The sequence below is a fragment of the Mus musculus genome, chromosome 12 (genome assembly GCF_000001635.26).
Source record: "Mus musculus strain C57BL/6J chromosome 12, GRCm38.p6 C57BL/6J".
Classification (NCBI taxonomy): Eukaryota; Metazoa; Chordata; class Mammalia; order Rodentia; family Muridae; genus Mus; species Mus musculus.
The window spans coordinates 69,658,341-69,681,343 of record NC_000078.6 but is presented as its reverse complement, the minus strand read 5'-3'; the positions used below and the strand labels follow the sequence as shown (position 1 = coordinate 69,681,343).

The window sequence follows — 23,003 nt, the reverse complement described above, 5'->3', positions numbered from 1 at the left end:
GTTGCATCCCGAAGGACGTTTTCTCAACTTTCTTTTTTGGCCTGGTCCCGGAAGGAAGGTTTTGTTATGATCATAAAACTGGATTTCATCTTACAGTCATTTCGTCAGGCAACTTCCGCCGTTGACCAATGCGTTGTCCTCAGGCTGGATTCTGGCAACACAGAGTCCCACTGGTTTTTTTCGTTTCTAAAACAAATGCGCAATTTTGGACCGAGAGGCTACTTTGAATTAAGTTCTTGGGGCTGGGGGTGCTCGCCTCGGGCGGCTTGCTTGCTACGCTCGCCCATTCGCCTGTTGAGGCTGTGCTGTTTTCGCTAATATGGATGTGTGTTTCCCATGTGTGAAGTGTCAGTGAGTCATAGTATTCGTTCTCCAGCTCTTGGGGTGAATCTAAAGCGCCTCCCCACTTCCTGCAGAAGTCTTACCTGAATACAAAGATTGCCTCACAAAATGTGGTCAGTTTCTTCACAGCGACGAGGACTTGCAATAACCACTTTTAAGGGACAGTTGCGGGGGCGGGCGGGGGGGGGGAGGTGGCTCGTTGCTAATCAATCTTTGGAGATTAGATACATTGCTAGGGTGCGTGTCTCCGATTGGTTGGTGCTAGTCTTATATGAAGTTAGGTAATTATGCCATTCTCTTTGTTGCTCTGGGCCAGCAAGAGACTCGTTAGGGAAGGTGATTTGCGGTCCAACAACACAAGCTTGATGGCTTGAATTTCATTCCTGGAATCCACGTAAAGGTGATAGGGGAGAACTGACTCCACAAAGCTGTCCTGGCCTTCATGCAGGCCCTCACCACACACACACACACACACACACACACACACACACACACACACACATGCCACTAACACATATATCACACACACACACTTTAATAAGAAACCTCCACTAGGTAAAATACCACAATTGAGGGAGAATGTAAGATGTAAGGAGTAAAAGTACCTTTTGGGTTCCTGAGTTCATGTGCAGAACCCAGGGGGGAAGGAGAGAACTGACTCCCTACACACACTCGTACACACTCACAGACAGACAGACGGACAGACAGACAGACTCACACTAACAACAACAACTGCACTTGAAAAAGAATTCATCATACATGTCTAGGAGTGGAAAGACAAGTCCACTTTAATGGTAAAAACATTTCCTTGTATTCTTCAGAATTTCAAATTTTCCATTGTCATAATTCTCATAAGGAGGTGATTACTGGTTTCCTTGGGGGCACACACCAAATCATGTCTTTAAAAAGAACTCTGTGGAAATGGAAAGCACATTGAATAGTGATAATTCTGTTTTGAATCAAACGCAAAGGGGAAATACGTGGATAGTAATTAACCCTTCTACCTCCCAGAATGGCAATGGGTGTATCGGCTTGACCCTTGTTGGCATGTGATGCAAGTATATACACATTCGTAATTTTGATAGCAAAAGGTGGCTTAGACTCTACATAATCCTTGGTGCATAAATACAAATTTAATTTTTCAGAGTAGATCAGAAATAAAACCAGAACTAATATCCATTCCCTATCTCTTGCTTTGGTCCTGGAACTGTGCATTTGTGTGTTGTGTTTGTAGATAATATATTACTTCATAGTAATGGAGTGTTTTGCATATTAAAAAAACACATCCAGAGGAATGTCATCTTCTGTGGTGAATGTTAAAAGCAGCTAAAATTAATTTATTAACTTAGCATTATGGAATTGAAGTTCATGCCATGGACAACATTTATGTTTTTAGAAAAAAATTAGTTGATAATAATTCATATTTTATGTGGTGTGATGTATTTTAGCTTTGTGTATTCCTTTACCATCTGTTGAACACAGCTTAGGTGCTTGACCCCGTACAAGGTCCTAAGAATACAAAGGTGGATTTTCACTTTTATCTACTTGGTTCCTTTAGACAAGGATCCTTTTTGTAGCCTTGTCTGTTCCAGAACTCAGCTTCTGGTTTGGTTTTTCAAGACAGGGTTTCTCTGTGTAGCCCTGACTGTCTGGGAACTTACTCTGTAGACCATGCTGGTCTAGAACTAACAGAGATCCTCCTGCCTCTGCCTCCAGAGTGCTGGGACTAAAGGGCTTCGTCACCACCACCTTGCTGGTTTGGCTTATGTAAATGAACAAAGTTGACTTTATTGTTCTGTAAGATGTATCTGTCTCCATGTGAGGGGGTGGTGGGCAGAGCAGTTGGCTCAGTTAGAATAGTCTACTTATACATTTTGGTGAGGTCACCAAAACATTTCAGAAAGGTAAATTCATGACTTCACTTCATTCAAAATGTAAATGAACACATGTCAGTGATTTAAACTTTATTTATTTTTGAGAGAGGGACACATATAGCCCAGGCTAGCCTCAAAATTGTCACATAGTAGAGGGTGACCTTGAACTTCTGATCCTTCTGTCTCAACTACCCAAGATAGAGTCCAGGGCTTCCTGCACTCCACCCATTGAATTATAGATCTCCAGCTTTCAGGCTTTTATTTAATGGAAGATCTAGAAGGTGTCCAACTCATATGACCATTTAGGTATTTATAGGATACTTAATGAAGAGACAGTAAAGCTATTGGGTTAGGTATAGAATTCTAAATAAGAACATAAGAGTTAGCTTTGGCTATCCTTTTCATTAGATACAAATTATTTGCATTCTAACCAGCCAGAATTCTATAAATTCATCTTATAGACTTGGTAAATAAATTAGTTAATAGAACGTAATCAAAAGTTTAAACTAAGTACCACACTGAAAAGTGCCTACTATTTTGTTTTTGCTTATTTTCAAGTGTTGGGTAATTTTCTTAAATTAAATGAACACAGTGTGCATGTGTTTGTGTGAGTTTAGCAAAATTACTAGTGTCAACTTGAAAATGAAAGGCTTGTTCATTTCTGCAGCACTTACACTAAAATTGGAACAATACATAAAATGAGTGAGTTTAATTTGATTTAATGGAAGTTGTTTTAAAAACTAAAACAAAACAAAATGCTGGGTGTGGTGGCACACTTTAATCCCAACACCTTGGAGGCAGCAGCAGGCAGATCTCTGTGGGTTTGAGACCAGCCTGGTCTACATAGCAAGTTCCAGGCCAGCCAGAGCTACATAATGAGACACTGTCACAAACAAACAAACAGTGAGAGAGGGGGAAGAGAAGGAGGAGGAGGAGGAGGAGCCCCTATGGTGGAAGGAGAAAACCAACTCCTACAAGGTGTCCTGGGAACACGGCAGGCATGCACGCGCGCGCACACACACCCACACAAATAAATAATTAAAAGTTAAGAATATAGTGTTAATTTCTAGTTTTCTTTAATAAAAATATCAAGTATTCATTTTACTACGTAAAACACAGGTTCAAAAATGCATTTCTGAGAAGTAATTTTGGAAGTAGAAAGGAATTTTTTGTTTGCTTTTTAGTTAAAAAAGAAAAGTTTTTGTTTGTTTGTTGTTTTTGTTTGTTTGTTTGTTGTTTTTGTTTGTTTGTTTTGGTGCTGCAGATTGGCCGGTGGGCAGGCTGAGTCTACCTACCACTGATGAGCATACCCAGCCTTTTCTTTACCTTTAAAAAGAAAGCTTCACCTAGTGCATGCATCTAAGAATGTACAGAGTTAGAAGCAGGGTGAAGTGACACTGCTAATGGATAATATATGGATTGTTAACATTACTGCTAAATTATGTATCATCCCTAAAAGAGCCAGGAACTTTATAAATGCCTTTACCACTACTCTCTAAGAACAGTGCAGCTCTCACATTACATGGGAGCAACAGAAGAGCATGCACTTGTAAATGCAGCACACTGCCTTTGTGTTTAAATGCTCTGGGAACTTTTTGCATGTGCTGTTTGATATTTTCCTGAGATAAATCAACACTTTTCATATAAAAATTTGCTTTTAGATCAGTTAATCAGGGTTTTGAGTCTCCCATGTTATTATTACTATTATTGATAGCTTTTTTGTATGGTTTTATCAGGCTAGACTTGGAAAAGAAAATACTGTCTTATCGATATTTTTAAACATAACAGAGAGCTAGCAAGAGTTCCTGGGTATAATTTGATTTGGGTTAAATATTGACCTCCTACTCTGTGACAGTTTGATCTTAATGATGTGAGAAAATGTCTGGGATAATTAATAGAGTATGATAAGGTAAAAGAAGGTTAAGAAATGCATTTGTAGATTCTGAAAGCTCCAGATGTTTTGCATCATAACACTGCTTCTTGGTGTTCATTTTAGAAGATACATTGGATCCTCTCTCTCTCTCTCTCTCTCTCTCTCAAGATTTATTTGTTTTTTATGTATATGAGTGCACTGCAGCTGCCTTCAGGCACACCAGAAGAGGGCATCAGATTCCATTACAGATGGTTGTGAGCCACCATGTGGTTGCTAGGATTTGAACTCAGGACCTCTAGAAGATCAGTCAGTGCTCTTAACCACTGAGCCATCTCTCTAACCTAGATCTTTTCTCTCCAGAAGATTTGTAGGGTGATTTGAGAAAAGAAAGTTGGTGTCACTGATATATAATCAAGTCAAAAAGGCATCTTTGAGGAAGCTAAGTTCTGGAGATTATAGGTAACGGTGTTACTGAGTGCCTCTTATGTGTCAGCAGTAGTGTGGGTATTGAAGCTCTAGGAAGGGTCCTGCTGCCATAAAGCTTGCCTTCTAAGTAACTGTGGTAGGGCAGTCTGAGAGGCAAATTAGCAAGCAGTTCTGAAAGATCATACGAATTAACAAAATACAGCAGAAGAGAAAGTAGGCAGTGGCTTGTCTTCTGAGTCAGGAGAAAGAGAGCAGATGCAGATTATATGGAGATCAAGTTAAGGTTTTCACCAGAGAACAGGAAGTCCTGGAGGGTCATCATTCTTGTAGCAAAGCAATTAGATTAACCTGGACATACCAGGGTTTGGGAAAGATTACACTTGTAGGTGAAGTCCGGTAATGAGATATGCAGGAGGCGTGAGGTGATGCCAAGGTGAGGTGATGCCAAGGATGGAGGCAGGGCTGCACTGCAGCCCCAGTATTTCCAGAACCACAGCCTCTAGGCCTGCCAACCATGGCACTGTCGATGGCCTTGAAAGGGCTGAAGGAGGAGGAAAAGAGCCCCTCATCCAGCTCTCCATCAAGGCGGGCAGATGGAGAAAGCATAGGACACCACCCCCTTTCACAGGGGTGCTTCATGATTCTTAGGCTCAAAGGAGCCATGTTTAGTGTCACAACCACTGGATTCAAAAGGAAACCTGTGAACCTGCAGAGCTTGACTCCAGGAATCCACACACCATTTATAACTTTCAACAGTGAGGTCAAAACAGATGTAAATAAGATTGAGGAATCTCTTGAACAAGTCTTATCCAGCCTACCCCACCAAGTACTTAAATCTTTCACCAAAACCCCCAGAGTCAAACACGGCTGGAACGTCTTGTCAGTTTCTCTGCTTATATCAAGACCTCAAGGCCAGAGGCTAATGAACCACTGGAGAGGGGGCTCCTAAAAATGCTGCAGGAACTAGAGGAGCTGAGTTCCCCCCTCTCTCATGACGTTGGTGAGAACAGCAAGGAGGACATGGAGCTTTCCACATGTAGATTTCTGGACGGCAATGAGATGATATTAGTGGACTGCCTGGCACCTGCAGCCAAGCACCTTGTCTAGGTGGTGGCCAGCAAATCCCACCACTTTGATATTCTAAAGGACTGACGGCATCTGGAGATCCTGAAGAACATAGGAGGGCGTTCCTCGTAGGGATGAGTTCACAGGCCCACTGTTAAGGAAGTGGGGATAGAATACGGCCACGTCACCAAGAAGACTTAGAAATTAAACTACTTTTCAGAGAGATGCCATCAGTTTCCTTAAGAAAATGCTTTCGTAACAGACTGCTCTCCCTCCTCTAAAGTAGAAGTGTATTTTGTGTGAACATGCAGTCACTCAAGACTTGGTTTAAGAACAAACAAAGTATAGTAATCTCCAGTACACACTCCTAAGCAGCAGCATTCTAATATCCTTTATCTGGCCCACCCTGCCCATCTCCTGTCCTCTATTCGGAGACATTCTGCTATAAGCTCCTCCTCACCTGAGAGGCAGTGTGCTGTCACTCTGGTGCCCCAACTATCACAGCCATTCCCTGTGTGTAGGTGGCAGAACTTGAGGTGGAGTGTTAAACATTAGAATTTTAGCCATGGCCTGAGTGCACCCCCACACCGATGTATAGTGCATAGTCCAAGGAATATTTATTCATTCAGGGAGAGTTGTGATACTGAGTAAGGAATGTGGAAGAACTGCTACTGTGTGTGGGGCGCACTGTTTCAGGTCAGTGGGTCCCAGAAGGTGGTGAAGGGTGTTGCTATCTGAGAAGACTACCGTCCGGTCCGCAGAGACTGCTGGTGTTTTGATAGATACTTAATTTTGCCTAAAACATGGATCTCTCTTATACATTGTAACATCCAATACTATCTAGAAACTGAAAGACTCGGGGCTGGGAAGGTGGGTGGGTTCTCGGTAATTGGGTGTATGGGTTTTCATCCAGGCCATTCATACATTTGCAACAGTTACAGCCTTAGTTGTGACAAACTTTCTCTTCTCTCTCTCCCTCCCCCTCTTTTTTTTCTGTGGTGCTTGGGAATCTCAACTTTGTGCAGTTCTGACAAGCTTCTCTGTCCCTAGGCTGTACCAAGCCCCACCTTGCTCAGTGTAATTCTTTTTCTGAGTGGTAACCATGTATCTTTCTGCCTTTGAGCAGCACTACAGAAGCTGACGGGAAGCTGTAGCAGCCCAGTGACTAGAATGTAAAATCTGCTACAGAAATTAACCTGGGGGATGCCTCATGACCTCATTAAACTGTCAAGTATACTTAAAAAAAAAAAAAAAAAAAGAATGAATTCAGAAACTGATGGAGAGCCTATGGTTTTTAAATTTTTAACATGGAGCCTGTTCTGGACTTCCTTAAAGCTGCTGACTAGAACAATAGAAGCCATGGGAATGGTTTGGAATTATTCCAAAGTAATAATGACCCAAACTGACCCAAGGGCTTCAGCCAGACTGCGTGAGCATTAGAAATGCACTTTAACTTAGTGCATTTAGCTCCCTGTCAGCCATGATTTAGTAACCTTTTTCTGTTATCAGTTTAATTTTAGTATGGTATATTTGGAGCAACAATATTCCATTAAAATGTTTTATGCTGAGTATCTAAAGCATTACCTGTGTAACCACTTGACATAAATCAAATATATGTCTATTATATTAATCATGGCCTTTCTTTCAAGGGTTTTGAAGTTTGATTATATCCTATGTTAGGCTGCATACTTGACTAAGGGAGGAATTTTAAAGGAACTAATGGATTTAGAATTATTTTATATAGCCATGTTAAAAAAATTAACAAACAAAACTTCTTTTCATAAAAATATGTAATAATTAGTAGAAAGAGTTTTGAAATGTATGATGTGCTACGTGTTCCAAATTCACAAATGAATGTGTAGAGGTGGAGTAGCATGTGAAAATAACATGTAGGCAGTCCTAGCTGGTCAAGCCTTCTCTATCCTCCCTCCCTCTCTCCCTCCCTCCTTCCCTTGACCCTCTCTTCCCCGTTTCTTCCTCCCTCCCTCCCTCCCTCCTTCCCTTGACCCTCTCTTCCCCCTGTTTCTTTCTCAACAGACTGCTATGTATCCCCGGCCCATATAGAAGTCTTTATTTTTTTTATTAGATCATTTGTCACTTTGTAAATGCTAGCACACCTCTTAACAAAGCACTTTTTAATTCTTTTGCAATTGATCCATTCACAGTATTTGGTGCTTGGTCTCTTTTGTCTTACAAATCATTTAAAACAAAACAAACAAACAAAAAACCCTCTTATCTGTCAAAACTTGTAACATCCCTGGCTTGTTTTCTCTGTCTCATCCTCTCTCTGTCTCTTTCTGCCTCTCTTTTCTACAGTCTTCTGTCTTGATTTCTTTCTTAAACCTTGTGACAATTCTTAAAAACCCAATAGTGATTCTCTGCTGTGGCTTATATCAGGCTCCAATCTAATCTCTCTTGAGTCTTCATGACTCTTCCTCTTAAATTGGGAATTTCTCCAAGAAAATTTACACATTTTATGTTGACGTATAATATTTTTCATGTTAAAATCAAGTAGTTACAGAGGGTATAATTTTGTATTATAAATACTGATGGTATTAAAGTAAAATAGTTCAGTCAGCTAAAAAAGACTCTAATGGAGGTGATGGAGTGATGGCTCACTCATTCAAAAACAAACAAAAAACCCCAAACAAACAAAACATTGGTTGTTCTTGCAAAGGACCCCAGTTGACTTCTTAGCACTCACATTGTGGCTCACAGCCTTGAGTAACTCCAGTTCCAAGAGATCTGAAGCCCTCTTCTGACATCTGTGGGCAGCAGGCATGCATGAGGTGCACATACATATGTGCAGGCAAAACATAAGATAAATGTGTTTTGTTTGTTTGTTTGTTTGTTTTGGTTTTTCGAGACAGGGTTTCTCTGTAAAGCCCTGGCTGTCCTGGAACTCCCTTTGTAGACCAGGCTGGTCTCGAACTCAGAAATCCGCCTGCCTCTGCCTCCCAAGTGCTAGGATTAAAGGCATGCACCAACACGCCTGGCGATAAATGTATTTTTTAAAGCCTTTTAAAGTATCCATGGAATGTAAATGCCAAAGTAATTTGCTATGCACTGTGATTCTTTTAAAATGAAGGTGGCAAAGTAAGTCTTTAACAGTTGGAAACTTTGTGGCAGCCTTTTCTCTGTGAGCTCATGTATCCTGCATGTACAAAATTATGTTCTCATGTAATATTTTTATGTTTGAAAGACCTAGGTTGCTTCTTATACTTGTTTGTAATAGAAAAACTATATATATTAAATTAATTTTTTCACCTATCAGCATAAAGCTCTAACATTTATTTTGAGCCAATATGGTGGTGTGTATTTGTTTATTTGTTTCTTATTTATTTAATATGTGTTTTATCTGCTGTTCATGGAGGTAAAGTAGGGATTAGATTCCCCAGGATTGATGCTACAGACAGTGAACCATCACGTGGGTGCTGGGAATTGAACTCTGGTCCTTTGGAAGAGCATCAGTATTCTTAACTGCTGAGTCATTTCTCCAGTCCCTTGATGGGACATACTTATAATTCCAGCAGTTAAAGTCTAAGGTTGGAAGATTGTCACAAATTCAAGGCCAATGCATAGTAAGTACAAAAGCCAGCAAGGGCTACATATGAAGACCCTGCCTCCAATAAAATAATAAAATTCACGTTTCTTTTATATAGATGCTAACTTCCAAAAGTTAATATAAGTGAACAGAAGCAACTAAACCTAACCTTTTTTTGTTTGGTTGGTTGTTTGGTTTTTCCAGACAGGGTTTCTCTGTATAGCCCTGGCTGTCCTGGAACTCACTTTGTAGACCAGGCTGGCCTTGAACTCAGAAATCTGCCTGCCTCTGCCTCCTGAGTGCTGGGATTAAAGGCTTGCGCCACCACGCCCATCTTAAACCTAGCCTTTTAACTTTTTAAAAATTATATGCAAAATTCTATAGCTTTTTTCTAACTATTCAGTGAATCTAATATCAAGTTGCTTTTAATCGTTAGCTACTCATTGAGGACTTTGGTTTTGTTTTAAGCAAAGATCATTTTACTTGGAAAATAATGTCATCGGATTTTAAGAGTCATTGCCTTTTCATTTTCTAGCTTTTCCAGTCTTTACTAAACAGTCCGTGACTATGATTACTAGCCTGTCAATTTTTCTACTTAGAAGTTCTTTGTTTAATATATTCAAGAAAGAACAAGACAATCAAAACTTTTATGTGTGCCTTAGTTAAGGTAATATTTATTGATAAAATGCATTTTTTTCCTACCATGCTCTTTTAAAAATAGTATTTGTTTTAGTAAGCTCAAATCAAACTTAAATTTCTGTTTTTGACTCCAAATCAATTCGAAGCTAGTACCTAACAACAGGTACTTTAAATAATCTGTTTCTAGGTAGTGGGTATCAAAGTCTTGTTCCTTAAAGTCTAGCCATTCAAGATACATTTATGAATAGTCCACTCCTCTGGAGTGTAACAATAAGACAGTGATCATCACCCGCCACATGACCCTTTTGAGACAGAGTTTTGTTGTGGCCAGTCTTTGCCTCAACCTCCTGAATGCTGAGGGTTAGAGGTGTGCCTGTCACTGTGCCTGATCGTGTGCTGGTTCTTCTCCCTCTATTGTCCCTTGGTGATTTAGGGGGGCTACCCTGAAACCAGTATAAGCACTTTATAAATATTTTGCAATTTTCTAATCAATACAGTGTATTTGTTTCATACTAAACATCGTCTTTTAGCAAGAAAATGCTAAATTTGAATAAGAAAGACAAAATGAACTGGGACGATTAACACTTACTTTAAAATTTTCTTTATGGGAGAAGATACCACATGTGAACTTAAACACTTTTACAGGCTAGGTCTTTCATTCCCATTTGTACAACTACCACGCCAGGGATTCCTGGGGCATGGGCTCCAGCAGTTCGGACTCCTTTCTCTTCTCATAGAGTGCTTCCCTGGATGGAACAGGCTGGAGCCTCTGTGGAACCAACCCTGTATGTAGTTCCTTCCCTCAGGTACCTTCCCTTTGGTCTTGTTTCTTTCCCGATCCTTTCCTTCTTCCATTGCAGGAAGCCATCTTGACTCCTTCAGGAAGTGTTAATACAGCAAGAAAGCAATTCTCTGAGCAGGGTACAAAATATGGCAAAGGCAGAGCTAAAGAGATGACTTAGTTCTCAGCACCCAGCGTGGGGCAGCTCTCAACCATCTCTTAACTCTAGCTCCAGAAATCCAGTGCTCTCTTTTAACTTTAGTAGTTTCCTCCTGCCTTCATGTGACATACAAAAACCAAAAACCAAACATGAAAAAGGTGACTAACATCACTAGTCCGCTGACCCTGAGTTAATCAGAAGGGACATTACCTTGGGTGAGCACAACCTCATCGGGTGAAAAAACGTGAGGGTAAGACTATGAGACGGAGCAACAGGGCTAGGGGCTAGCTGCACAGAAGAGTGCTTGTTTCACTTGCACATGGCCTTGGGTTCAGTGCCCAGAACTACAAATAGACAAAAAGTGGTCCGTGTAGTAGGTTAGTTTAGGTACTGTGATGATGGATATGAGTGGTGGGTGTTTAGCCTAGAAATTACTAAATTTTGATTCAATGAAACAAATCTAATAATTGTAGTCTTTTGGTGTGCGTTAGGTTTGTTGTACAGACATGTGAATGCAAGTGCATGCATCCATGCAGAGACAGAGAAGGATGTTGAATATCATTCTCAACCGCTCTCCACCTTCTTCCCTTGAGACCCAGGGTCTCTACTGAGTGTGAGGCTTTGCTGACGGCCTCCTGCGATTCTGCCTGGGATTCTCCTGTGGCGTTCCACACGGTTCTGGGGTTACAGGTGTATCCAGCCATATCCATCTAATCTAGGGATTAGCACTCAGGTATTCATTATTGAACAGCAAGTGTTCTTACCCACTGAGAACCCATGGTTCCAACCTAATACTTTAAAAAATGTTTTCTCTTAAAATTTTTTATTAGATCTTTGGTGTTCATTGTAGTTTATTTACTAGTGAGATTGTGAAATTAATACAAAAATATGTAGAATTTTTAAAGAGGAAAAGACTTTTTACTTTGTCTTTTTCTAAAATACCTATAGTTTTGATTTAAGTTTTTTTGTTTGTTTTGTTTTGTTTTGTTTCCAGACAGGGTTTCTCTGTATAGCCCTGGCTGTCCTGGAACTCATTCTGTAGACCAGGCTGGCCTCGAACTCTGAAATCCACCTGCCTCTGCCTCCCAAGTCTCTCTCACATATTTGATTACTTTATGGTAAGCCCTCTCCTATTATAAAATGAAATAGAATCAGATTGCTAGCCTCTACTTATTTTTATTTTAAATAAATCAATACATTTAGAGTCAAGAAGGTACCTGATTAAGAGATAGACTTTAAGAAGAGGCTGTTAATAGACAGGGGGAATAGGACATGAGTGGAAATTCTTCTGTGGATGCTGTTACAGGAGAGCAGCTCTCCCTCCTCTTCTGCTCTTTCCCCATCTCTCCTCCCCTCACATTACAGATAATGCAATGAAACCAAATTTCTATAAAGTTCTTAATCACCCCCTCCCCCATCTCCAAATAATTTCAGTGGGGTCATGAATGCTCTGGATCTATTTAGCAAGTGTTTAGAGTTCTGTATGGAAAGAACTATGGCTTTAATAGCATGGTATAGCATGGCATGAGTTACCAGTATGTTAGGAATAAAAGCGGTTCTCGACTGTCTACCCTGATCAGGAGAATGTTCTCCCAAATATTACATTCTTTAACAGCTTTGTTGATTGCATAAATGATGTATAAAAAGCTGCAGATATTTAAAGTATATAGTTTGGTAAGTTCTTCTAATCTGTATATATCAGTGAAACCAGAACTTGGTGAACAAGAGTTAAGAATGATGGCACAGACTTATAGTCCAGCATTTAGGCTTCAAAAGCAGGAGAATTATTATAGTTCAAGACTAGCCTGGGCTATAAAACTAGTTCTACACTAGCCTGGGCTAGAAGGCAGTCCTTATCAAAGAAAAAAAATAAAACAGTGTACTGTGTCTTTCAAATGCAAAAATTCCTTCTGGCTGTACTCCCCTCCCCTCCCCTCCCCTCCCCTCGCTGCTGCTCCAGCAGGCCCTGATTTTCCCTCTCTGTAGACTTCATTTCTAGAGTTTTATGCTAATGGAATCTTGCAATAGATACTTCTTTTGGAGGAGTAAGTTGACTTTCTTCACTTGGTGCAATTATTTTAAGAGTTATTCATGTTGTTGAAATGTCAATAGTTTCTTACATGTCAATATTCAGTAGCATTCTAGTGTGCAGATATACTATAGTACTCTTAGATTTTAAGGTCTACAAGTATTTTATGAACAGGTTGTGAATAATTAGCAAAGAGTAATTGGATCAGTTAGCTTCCAAGAAACTGTCAACTCACATGTAGTGGCCTGTAATCTTGGCTGCTCAGGATGCCAAGCTAGAAAGGCCATAGGTTCAAGGTCTGGTTGGGGACCAAGCCAGTCTGGGTAGCTTAATGAGACTGTCTCAAAAGAAAAAATACAAAAAGTGGGGCTGGAGAGATGGTTCAGAGGTTAAGAGCACTGACTGCTCTTCCAGAGGTCTTGAGTTCAATTCCCAGCACCCACGTGGTGGCTAACAACCATCTGTAATGGGATCCGATGTCCTCTTCTGGTGTGTCTGAAGACAACTACATACTCATAAATGAAATCAATAAATCTTAAAAAAAAAAAAAAGATGCAAAAAGGGCTTCTGGATACAGCTCAGTGGTAGAACACCTGCCAGGCATGCAGGAAGCCCTGGGTTCAATCCCTGATACTATTAACCGTAAGGCTGCCTTTCCCATCCCCTCCAAAAAACAGCAAACAAACAAACAAAAAAAAAAACCCAAAAAACAAAAAAAGAAAAATTTATGACTGTTTTCCAGAGTTTTACTATCTTGTTAGCAGACAGTGGTGACACATGCCTATGAGTTCAAGGCCAGCCTGGTCTACAGAGTGAGCTCTAGGACAGCCAGGGCTATACAGAAAAACTGTCTCACATCATCATCATTGCCATCATGGTCAGCATTCCCTGACCAGTTCTTCACAGGCTGATGACCTCTTTCTCCCAGAATGGTCTCCTCAAAAATTACTCTCAAATATCAAAGACCATCCCCAATTTCTTTCTTCCCCAATAAATGACACTAACTTTAAAAACAAGTGATATAGAAACTGGGTATAGTGGTGCACACTTTGAAATCCAGTACAAGGGAAGCAGAGGCAGGCAGGTCTCTGAGTTCACAGCCAGCCTAGTTACATAGTTCCAGGGTTATAGTGAGACCCTATCTTGAAAATAAACAAACAAATAAGTAAATACGGTAGAGAGTAGCTGTAGAAAGTACTCTATGCCTACGACCTCTACACACATGCACACACATGAGCATGAACATCTGCATATACATGTTGACATGCAAACATGTATACATACACATACAACAAACATACTTACACATACATACAGGAAGACAGAATTTGAAGATCTAAACATACAGACTTTGTTTTTGGATCAGAATACTCAGTAGTGTAGGATACCAATTTCTTTCAAATGACCTATAAGCTTAACAAAATTTCATTTAAAATCTCAGCAGGCTTTTTAGCAGAAATTGATAACATGAATTTCAAAATTCTTACATAAAAAGAGGCCCTCAAATAATGTAAGAAACTTTGAAATAGAAGAAATATAGGAAAACAAACATCAGATAACTATCAAAAACAAAACCAAGATTTTTATTAAACAATGTAGGTGGCTTTAAATAGCAGTCCTCCGCCTCAGCTTGCTGGGATCACAGGCATGCACCACCAGGCCTGGCTTCATTTCAGCAGTGTTTATAAACAGCTGTCTAAGCAGAGTGCCACTGATCTAAAGACACTCAACAAAACCAATGGAACCAAACAGACAACCCAGAGTAAGCGCATATATGCGTGACTTTTATAATGGCTCTTGAAGACCTTTCGAAGAGAAGACAGCCTTGTCAGCAGTGTGAAATCATCAGCTGTCCATGTGGAAAGTGTGCGCCTTAAACAGAACTATTACATTGTTTATGGTACTAATTCAAATAGGTCGTCATAAGTCTAAATTTTAAACCCTTTAAACTATAAAACTTGTAGAAAAAAACCCACCAGACACCACCCCCCCCCCCCGACCTATATGTAGGATTTAAACGACACTGAGGCATTTGTATCTCTGGAAATTTTTAGTAAAGGATTTAGAATAGAAATCAGTCAGAAGCTGGGCAGTGGTGGCACACGTCTTTAATCCCAGCACTCGGGAGGCAGAGGCAGGCGGATTTCTGAGTCAGAAGTGCAGATGGAGAAATTTACTACATTTTCGTGAGATCTAAATGTTAGTTATTTGAACAAATGCACTAACAAGATTTTTTTATTTGATTGTAAATGCAGAAACCTGAAAAATATAATTAGTAGAAACATTTCTGTATGACAATTTGGAGTTTTGCTTTCTTTAAAAAAAATCCACAGAAATATTATAGGAATACGGTTCTGTTTTAATCCCAGGTGTGGGTGTGGGGTTGCTCCAGACTGTCCACAGCAGCTGAGTATGATTTACCTCCAGCTCTAGCAGAGACATGATTTTACCAGCTGCAGATAGTGTCTGCAGTTGTGTGATATTTGGAGTTCTGGGGACTTTTCAGAGGGTATACAAATGCTAGGACCCTGAGAGGCTGGGTGGCTTGCTGTTGGTTGTTGGTCACAGTTTGTTAAGGTCAGGTAGAATTCTGCAGTAAAACCATTTGGTCCTGGGGTTTTTTTTGGTTTTTGTTTTTTTGGTTTTTTTTTTTTTTTTTTTTGGATTTTTTGAGACAGAGTTTCTCTGTGTAGCCCTGACTGTCCTGGAACTCACTTTGTAGACCAGGCTGGCCTTGAACTCAGAAATCTACCTGCCTCTGCCTCCCGAGTGCTGGTGTTAAAGGCATGTGCCACCACTACCTGGCCCCCCCCTTTTTTCTTTCTGATTTATTTATTTATTATATGTAAGCACACTGTAGCTGTCTTCAGACACACCAGAAGAGGGCATCAGAACTCATTATGGATGGTTGTGAGCCACCATGTGATTGCTGGGATTTGAACTTGGGAACCTTTGGAAGAGCAGTCAGTGCTCTTAACCGCTAAGCCATCTCTCCAGCTTGGTCCTGGGATTTTTTAAGTTAGGAGGTTTTTAATGACTGCTTCTATTTCCTTAGGGGTTATGGGACTGTTTAGATAGTTTACCTGATCTTGATTTAACTTTGGCATTTGGTATCTGTCTAGAAAATCATCCATTTCGTCTAGATAATCTGGTTTTGTGTTGAGTGTAGGCTTTTGTAGTAAGATCTGGTTGTTTTGTTTTGTTTTGTTTTGTTTTTTCTTTTTGTTTTTTAAATTTCCTGAGTGAGGTAACCCAGACCCAAAAGGACATGCATGGTATGTACTCACTGATACGTGGATATTAGCCATAAAGTACAGAATACCAATGATACCACAGACTGTAAGAAGTTTAACAAGAAGGAAGGTCCATTTGAGGATGCTTCAATCTCTCTTAGAAGGGGGAACAAAATGATCATGGAGGCAGAGGGAGGGAGGAATCTGGGTGGGAGAGGGAAGAAGGACAGGAACAGCGGGGTAGGATCATGTATGAGAGGCAGGAGAGAAGCCCAGAGGACCGGGAGAATGAATCAGAATATGCAGCTGCTGGGGGTGGGGGAACTTCTAGAAAGTACCAGAAAGTTGGGATGTGAGAGACTCCCAGGACTCAATGGGGGTGACCTTATTGAAATTCCCAACAGTGGGGAGATGGAACCTCAAGAGACCACCTCCCGTAGATAGATAGACAGGGTCCCCAGTGGAGGGATGGAGTCACCAACCCGCTTTCAAAATTTTTGACCCAGAATAGTTTCTGGCTAAAAGAAATGCAGGGACAAAAGTGGAACAGAGACTGAAGGAAAGGCCATCCAGTGACTGGCCCAACTTGGGATCCATCCCATGGGCAGGCACCAAACCTTGACAATATTGCTGATGCTCCACTGTGCTTAACAGCGGAGCTGACCTCTAAAAGGTTCTACCAGCAGCTGACTGAGAAGATGCAAATACTTACAGCCAACCACTGGACTGAGATCGGGGACCCCAATGAAAGAGTTAGGGGGAGGACTGAAGGAGCTGAAGGGGGTGGCAACCCCATAGGAAGAACAACAGCAACAACTGACCCAGACATCTCCCAGAGACTAAGCCACCAACCAAAGAGCATACATGAGCTGGTCCAATGCCCCTGGCACATATGTAGCTGAGTACTGTCTTATCTAGTCTCAGTGGAAGAGGATGCGCCTAATCCTGTAGAGACTCGAGGCCCCAGGGAAAGGGGAATGTACAGGGGTGGGTGGGTGAGCACCCTCTCAGAGGGAAAAGGGAGGGGAATGGACTGAAGAACTCTGGGAGCAGGCACCAGGATGGGGGCAACATTTGGAATGTAAATAAATAAAATAATTTCTTTTTAAAGAATAAAAGAAAAAATGATATGATGAAAAAAATAAATGAGATTTTTTTTTTTTTTTTTTTTTGTATCAGGGCTAGAAAGAGATCTGAACTCAGGTCCTCATGTTTGAGCAGCACTTTCTGGACCATCAATGCATTCCTCACACCTTCTGACTGATTCTCATACTGTCTTTTGTCTTCTTGCCTTACTGCACTGGCTAGGACCTCTATAATACGGAGTAGAAATAATAGAATGTGTCCCTGCCCTTTCTCTCTCTCTTTTTTTTTTTTTAAAGATTTATTTATTTATTATATGTAAGTACACTGTAGCTGTCTTCAGACACTCCAGAAGAGGGCATCAGATTTTGTTACGGATGGTTGTGAGCCACCATGTGGTTGCTGGGATTTGAACTTCGGACCTTTGGAAGAGCAGTCGGCACTCTTTAACCACTGAGCCATCTCTCCAGCCCCCCTTTCTCTCTCTTTATCTTTCTTTTCTTCCTTTATTTTTTTCCCAGATTTTTGAGATAGATAAACATTTCTCAGTGTGTGAGCATGTGTGTCTCTGTGTCTATGTCTTTCTTGTGCTTTTCCTTTTGTTTGTTTGTTTGTTTCTTTGTTTGTTTTTTTGAGACAGGGTTTCTCTGTATAGCCCTGGCTGTCCTGGAACTCACTGTTTAGACCAGGCTGGCTTCGAACTCAGAAATCCGCCTGCCTCTGCCTTCCGAGTGCTGGGGTTAAAGGCATGCACCACCACCACCCGGCTCTTGTGCTTTTTCTTTGATTCTTTTTTGTTTGTTTGATCTCATTTTATCATTACTTTTTAGATGCCTGGTTTTGTAATGAGAGAGAGAAGGTGTGGACTGGGACCTTGTTAAGAGAACAAGACGGAGAGTGAGTGAGGAGGACAGTAATGATATCCTCCTCTACCTGACATGCACATGCGTGCACACAGATACAAAGAAGGAATAAAAACAGCTTAATTTGGTGTTCCTTCTGATACATGATTTCTGGGTGCTGATATGTTCAGATAAACATTGCTCTTCCCTCTGCACAGCCCTGGCTGTCCTGGAACTCACATGCAGACCAGGCTGGCCTCCAACTCAGAGAGCTGCCAGTGCTGGGGTGAAAGACACGCGCCACAATGCTTTGCCTCATTTCCTTAAAACCTTTATGGAACATAGATTTTTTTTTTTTCATACAGTGTATTCTGGATTCCTCTCAGGTCTTCCCCTCTCATTCAAGTCCACAACCTTTCTTTCTGTGTCTCATTAAAAAAGACACAGGCATCTAATATGTAGTAATAAGAAAAAATAAACACAAACAAAAGAAAAAACAAAGAAAGGTAGATGAAAAACTTGTAGACACAGAGACACTCATGTTTACATACACAGAAATCCTATAAAACCACAGTATCTATGCAAAAGACCTGTAATGTTAAAAGAAAAGTGCTTGGCAAAGCATTAGGAGACAAAGAACCTTCAAAAATTCCATTGAGTTTGTTTTGTGTTGGGCATGGGGTCTGGCCTTAAGAGTGGTTTGCATACCCAGTGAGACTCTGTTCGTAGAAATTATTTTTTCCTTTGTGAGCAGTTACCAGTTAGAGAAAACTCTGGATTGGGGATGCGGGCAGGTGTCTACTTCTCCTCTTTGCTGGGACTCCAGCAGGCCATGTGCATGCTGCCACAGTGCTGTGAGCTAACGTTTGTCAGTCCTGCTGTGTTTAGAGGGCCTTGTTTTCTTGGTGTCCTCCATCCCTTCTGTCTCTTACAGCCTTTCTGCCGCCTGTTCTGTGGACAGTCAGCCTCTCTCCCCAGCCATCCCTGTCATTGCTCAATGGGCACATGAACAAAGTGGCCATGGTGGTCGAGATGGAGGTTATGCTTGGGCTCAGCAACACGGGCTTCCACTCACCAAAGCTGACCTGGCTACCGCCTGTTCTGCAGGGTTCCCTGAACCCTGAGGGGAGGGATTTAATGGAGACACTGCATTTAAGACTGAGTGTTCCAACAACTCTTACTCTGTGCACAGTGCCCCGTTGTGGGTCTCTGTGTTTGTTCCCATCTGATGATGGCGGAGCCATGCACTGATTTATGAGTATAGCAGAATGTCATTAAGAGTCATGTATTGAGCCGGGCGTGGTGGCGCACACCTTTAATCCCAGCACTTGGGAGGCAGAGGCAGGTGGATTTCTGAGTTCGAGGCCAGCCTGGTCTACAGAGCTAGTTCCAGGACAGCCAGGACTACACAGAGAAACCCTGTGTCGAAAAACCAAAAAAAAAAAAAAAAAAAGGTCATGTGTTGCTATGTCCTTTAGCAGAGCAGTAGTATTTGGTTTTCTCCTAGGTTCTCAGACACCCGAGCAGTGTCAAAGATGGGTTCCATCTCATGGAGTGAACCTTAAATCCAATCAGATAGTGATTGTTTACTTCCGCATGCTTGTGCCGCTATTGCACCAGGGTCACCACTGTAGATGGACGGGGTTGTGTCTGGGTGGCTGTCTACCTTTTCCCTTTGGTAGTGTGCCCAGTATCTCCCAGTACCAAGAACACTAGTCAGTAAGGGTGAAGGCTCTAGGTAGACACCAGCTTAAAGTCACCATTCAGTTAGTTGTCTTCAGCAATGGGGTCTTACCATCAGTTTGTGCAAGCAACCAATAGCCTTGCCTTGCCCTCCTCTTGATCCCAGAGGCAAGCTTTCATTATTTTATCATAACTATGATTTTATTATAGTATTCTTTTAGCTATCTCTTCCCAAATAAAAATTTTCCATTAAATTAAGGAAACACTTGGAAAAGTTTTATCATGAATGAATGTTGGATTTGTTTTCAGATCCTTTTTTTACATCTATTAAGATAGTTATAATTTTTCTTTTAATATGTTAACATGATAAATTATGTTACTTGATATTCCACCATCAAACCAACTATTTTTCCATTAATTAATTTGTTCCCCTTATACCCTGATCACAGCCTCAGTCCCTCCTCTACTCCCAGTCCCACCCTAACAAATTTCTTCCCCATTCCTCCCTCCCCATCTCTTCAGAGAAGGAGAAACCTTCCTTGGGTCCCACCCAGCCAGTCTCTGGAGGACTATACACATCCTCTCCCACTGAGGCACAAATAGGCATTCCAGTTAGGGAAGGAAATCCAATGACAGGCAACAGAGTCAGAGACAGCCCCAGCTCCAAGATTTAGGGGACCCACATGAAGACCAAACTGCATATGCTCCAAATGTGTAGGGGGCCTAGGTCCAGCCCCTGATTGTTCTTTGGTTGGTGGTTCAGTCTGTGTGAGCCCCGTGGGCCCAGGTCAGTAGACTCTGTAGTCTTCTTGTGGTGTTGATCCCTCCAGCTTGCTCATTTCTATCCCCCACTCTTCCCCAAGACTCCCCAAGCTCCACCTGATGTTTGGCTGTGGGTCTCCATCTGTTTCTATCTAACGCTGGATGAAGCTTCTCAGGAGACAGTTATGCTAGACTCCTGCAAGCATAGCAGAGTATCATTAATAGTGTCAGGGGTTGGCTGTCTCCCAGGGGATGGGTCTCAAGTGGGGCAGACATTGGTTGGCTGTTCCCTTAGTCTGCTCCATCTTTAGCTGTGTGCATCTTGTAGGCAGGACAAATGTGAAGGTTTTGTGGGTGGGTTGATATCCCTCTCCCTCCACCAGAAGTCCCACCTGGCTACAGGATGTGGCCATTGCAGGCTCCGTATCTGCCCCCTCCCCACACTGGAAGGAATCTTAGCCATCTAGGAGAAACCAGATTTGTTTATGTTGTTGTTGGTGTGTGTATACATGTGCGCGTGTATCTGTCTGTCCATCTGTCTGTCGGTCTGTATAGTGGAATTTAGGTAGCTGCTATTTTATTTTGGCTTTCCTTTCTGGGTTCATGAGGGAAATGACATATTACTTTCATCTTTTGTTTGTCTAGGCCAATCTCAAAATACGTCTGTCAGGTTTTTTGTTTTGTTTTGTTTTGTTTTGTTTTTTCTTGAGCGAGTTTGCTTCAGATTGTTGTATTTATGCTTGACAATTTGTCAGTGATGTTAACTATAGTGGACTGTGTTCTCAACAAATTTCAAAAAAACCCTGAAATTATCAAGTTTTTATGTGGTATTTGTTCTTTTATGCTTCTGAGTAACAAACTCAAAACCTTGAATATACCAGGCAAGCACTCTGTCAATGTGCTAGATCCATCCCTCAATCTCACAAAGTATGGTTTTGTTTTTTTATACTACAAGCAATTATTGTAAAACCCAGTGCAAAATATCTTAACAGCCCATGTATAATCCAGGCATGATAGCGCACACCTGTAAATCCCAGCATTTAGGAGGCAGGGACAGGAGTCTGGGTTGACCTGGGCTGATGGGGATACTCAGCTTCAAAAACAAAACAAAACCCCTGTGGTTAGGAATTCTGAAATAACTCCTGTATTCTAAAGTGTATTAAAAACATTAAGAATTAGGAGTTAGTTTGATTATGAAAATTTATTACAAATCTTAGTTTCCATAAAGGTAGCTTTTACAGTGTACACAATTTTAAAAATGAGAATCAGTCGTGTAAATAGCCGTCTCAAAAAGTCAGTAGAACCAAAATGCAGAATAAAGTCAAACAGAAAGAGAAGTAAGAGAAAGGATTAAGAAAGTCAGGACATGGTCCTTGAAAAGATTAAAAAAGTTGTTAGTTCCCTGACATATTGCTCAAAAAAGAACGAAGACACACATATAATGTGGGGGTGAAGGAAAGAGCTGCTCCACGGACCCCACAGACTTAGAGGTTATAAGAGGAGACAGTACACTAGTTTATGCCTTGATAATTTTCAGGAGTCATCTACTCCACATGTAAGGGAAATTTTCATGCTAAGTTTTGCTAATCAAATTATCTCATGCTGATTTCTTTGTGGAAAAGCTTTTCAATTACTGACCATTTTTTAAAAATAATTTTGAGAATATTTAAGATTTTGTTTTGTGTGTTGATAGTACTGATACCCTTTTAATACTGTGGCATAAAAAGTTATAGCAGTACCAGTTTTTTCAACAACTATTTGCAATATGTAGGTGTAACTGTTGCTTACTGTATGTGTGTGTGGTTTTTTAAATATATTCAGTAACAGTGGATTATTAGGATAACTTATTGGTTGTGGCTTTAGGAAAAAACCTGTAGGAGCTCACCATAGTTGCGCAGTGGCATTAGGAGCACAAGGCATTGTTAAGGCTGAGTGCGACCTGCTTCTGAGTGTCTCTAATGCGTGCTTTCCAGAGTGTCTCTGTCGATTGCTGGAACTCGGAGCTAGTTTTCTGTCTTCTAGTGGATACTTTAGGTGGACTAAAGATATCTATGATTCCTCTAAATTGTATCTAATAGTTTATGGAAGTATGCTTTGTCATTATGTGTTTGTGCATGGGTGGGTATGTAGGTGGGTATGGGTGTGTGCGCGTGCATGTGTGTGTGTGTGTGTTTGTGTGGGTGCATGTATGTTCATGTGCATGTGGATGCCAGAGGTCAGTCTTAATCATCACTCCCCATCTTGCTTTTTGAGGCAGGGTCTCTCTGTGGCCTAAAGCTCACCAAATAGTCTAGACAGATTGGCTTGGGAACCCAAGTGACTGGTCAGTTTCAGTGCTGTGATTGCGAGCATGTGCCATCCTGCCCAGCTTTTACATGGGCTGTGGGGATGGAGCTCAGGTTCTCATGTATGCAAGACAAGCACTTTATTAAAAACTGTCTCCTCAGCCTTAAATATGTACTTTTTACTAGTAGTGAACTTTCTACATATTCTCAGAATTTAAAAAAGTTTAAAGAAGGGTTAAGAAAAATGAATACAGACCAACAAATTGTTTTTACTTAAAACTTTTTTGAATTATATCTTCATTTTATGTGTATGTGTGTTTTGCCTGCATGTATGTCTGTGTACCACATGCATGCAATGCCCAAATAGGCTAGAGCAGGACGT

General features: G+C 41.1%; 1 protein-coding gene and 1 pseudogene across 2 annotated transcripts in view; both read left to right on the top strand.

The window, feature by feature from the left end:
• Sos2 (SOS Ras/Rho guanine nucleotide exchange factor 2) overlaps positions 1–23,003 on the top strand; it is a 98,092-nt gene that overhangs the window by 509 nt on the left and 74,580 nt on the right. The window lies entirely within an intron of this gene.
• Gm31598 lies at positions 4,375–6,838 on the top strand (annotated as a pseudogene).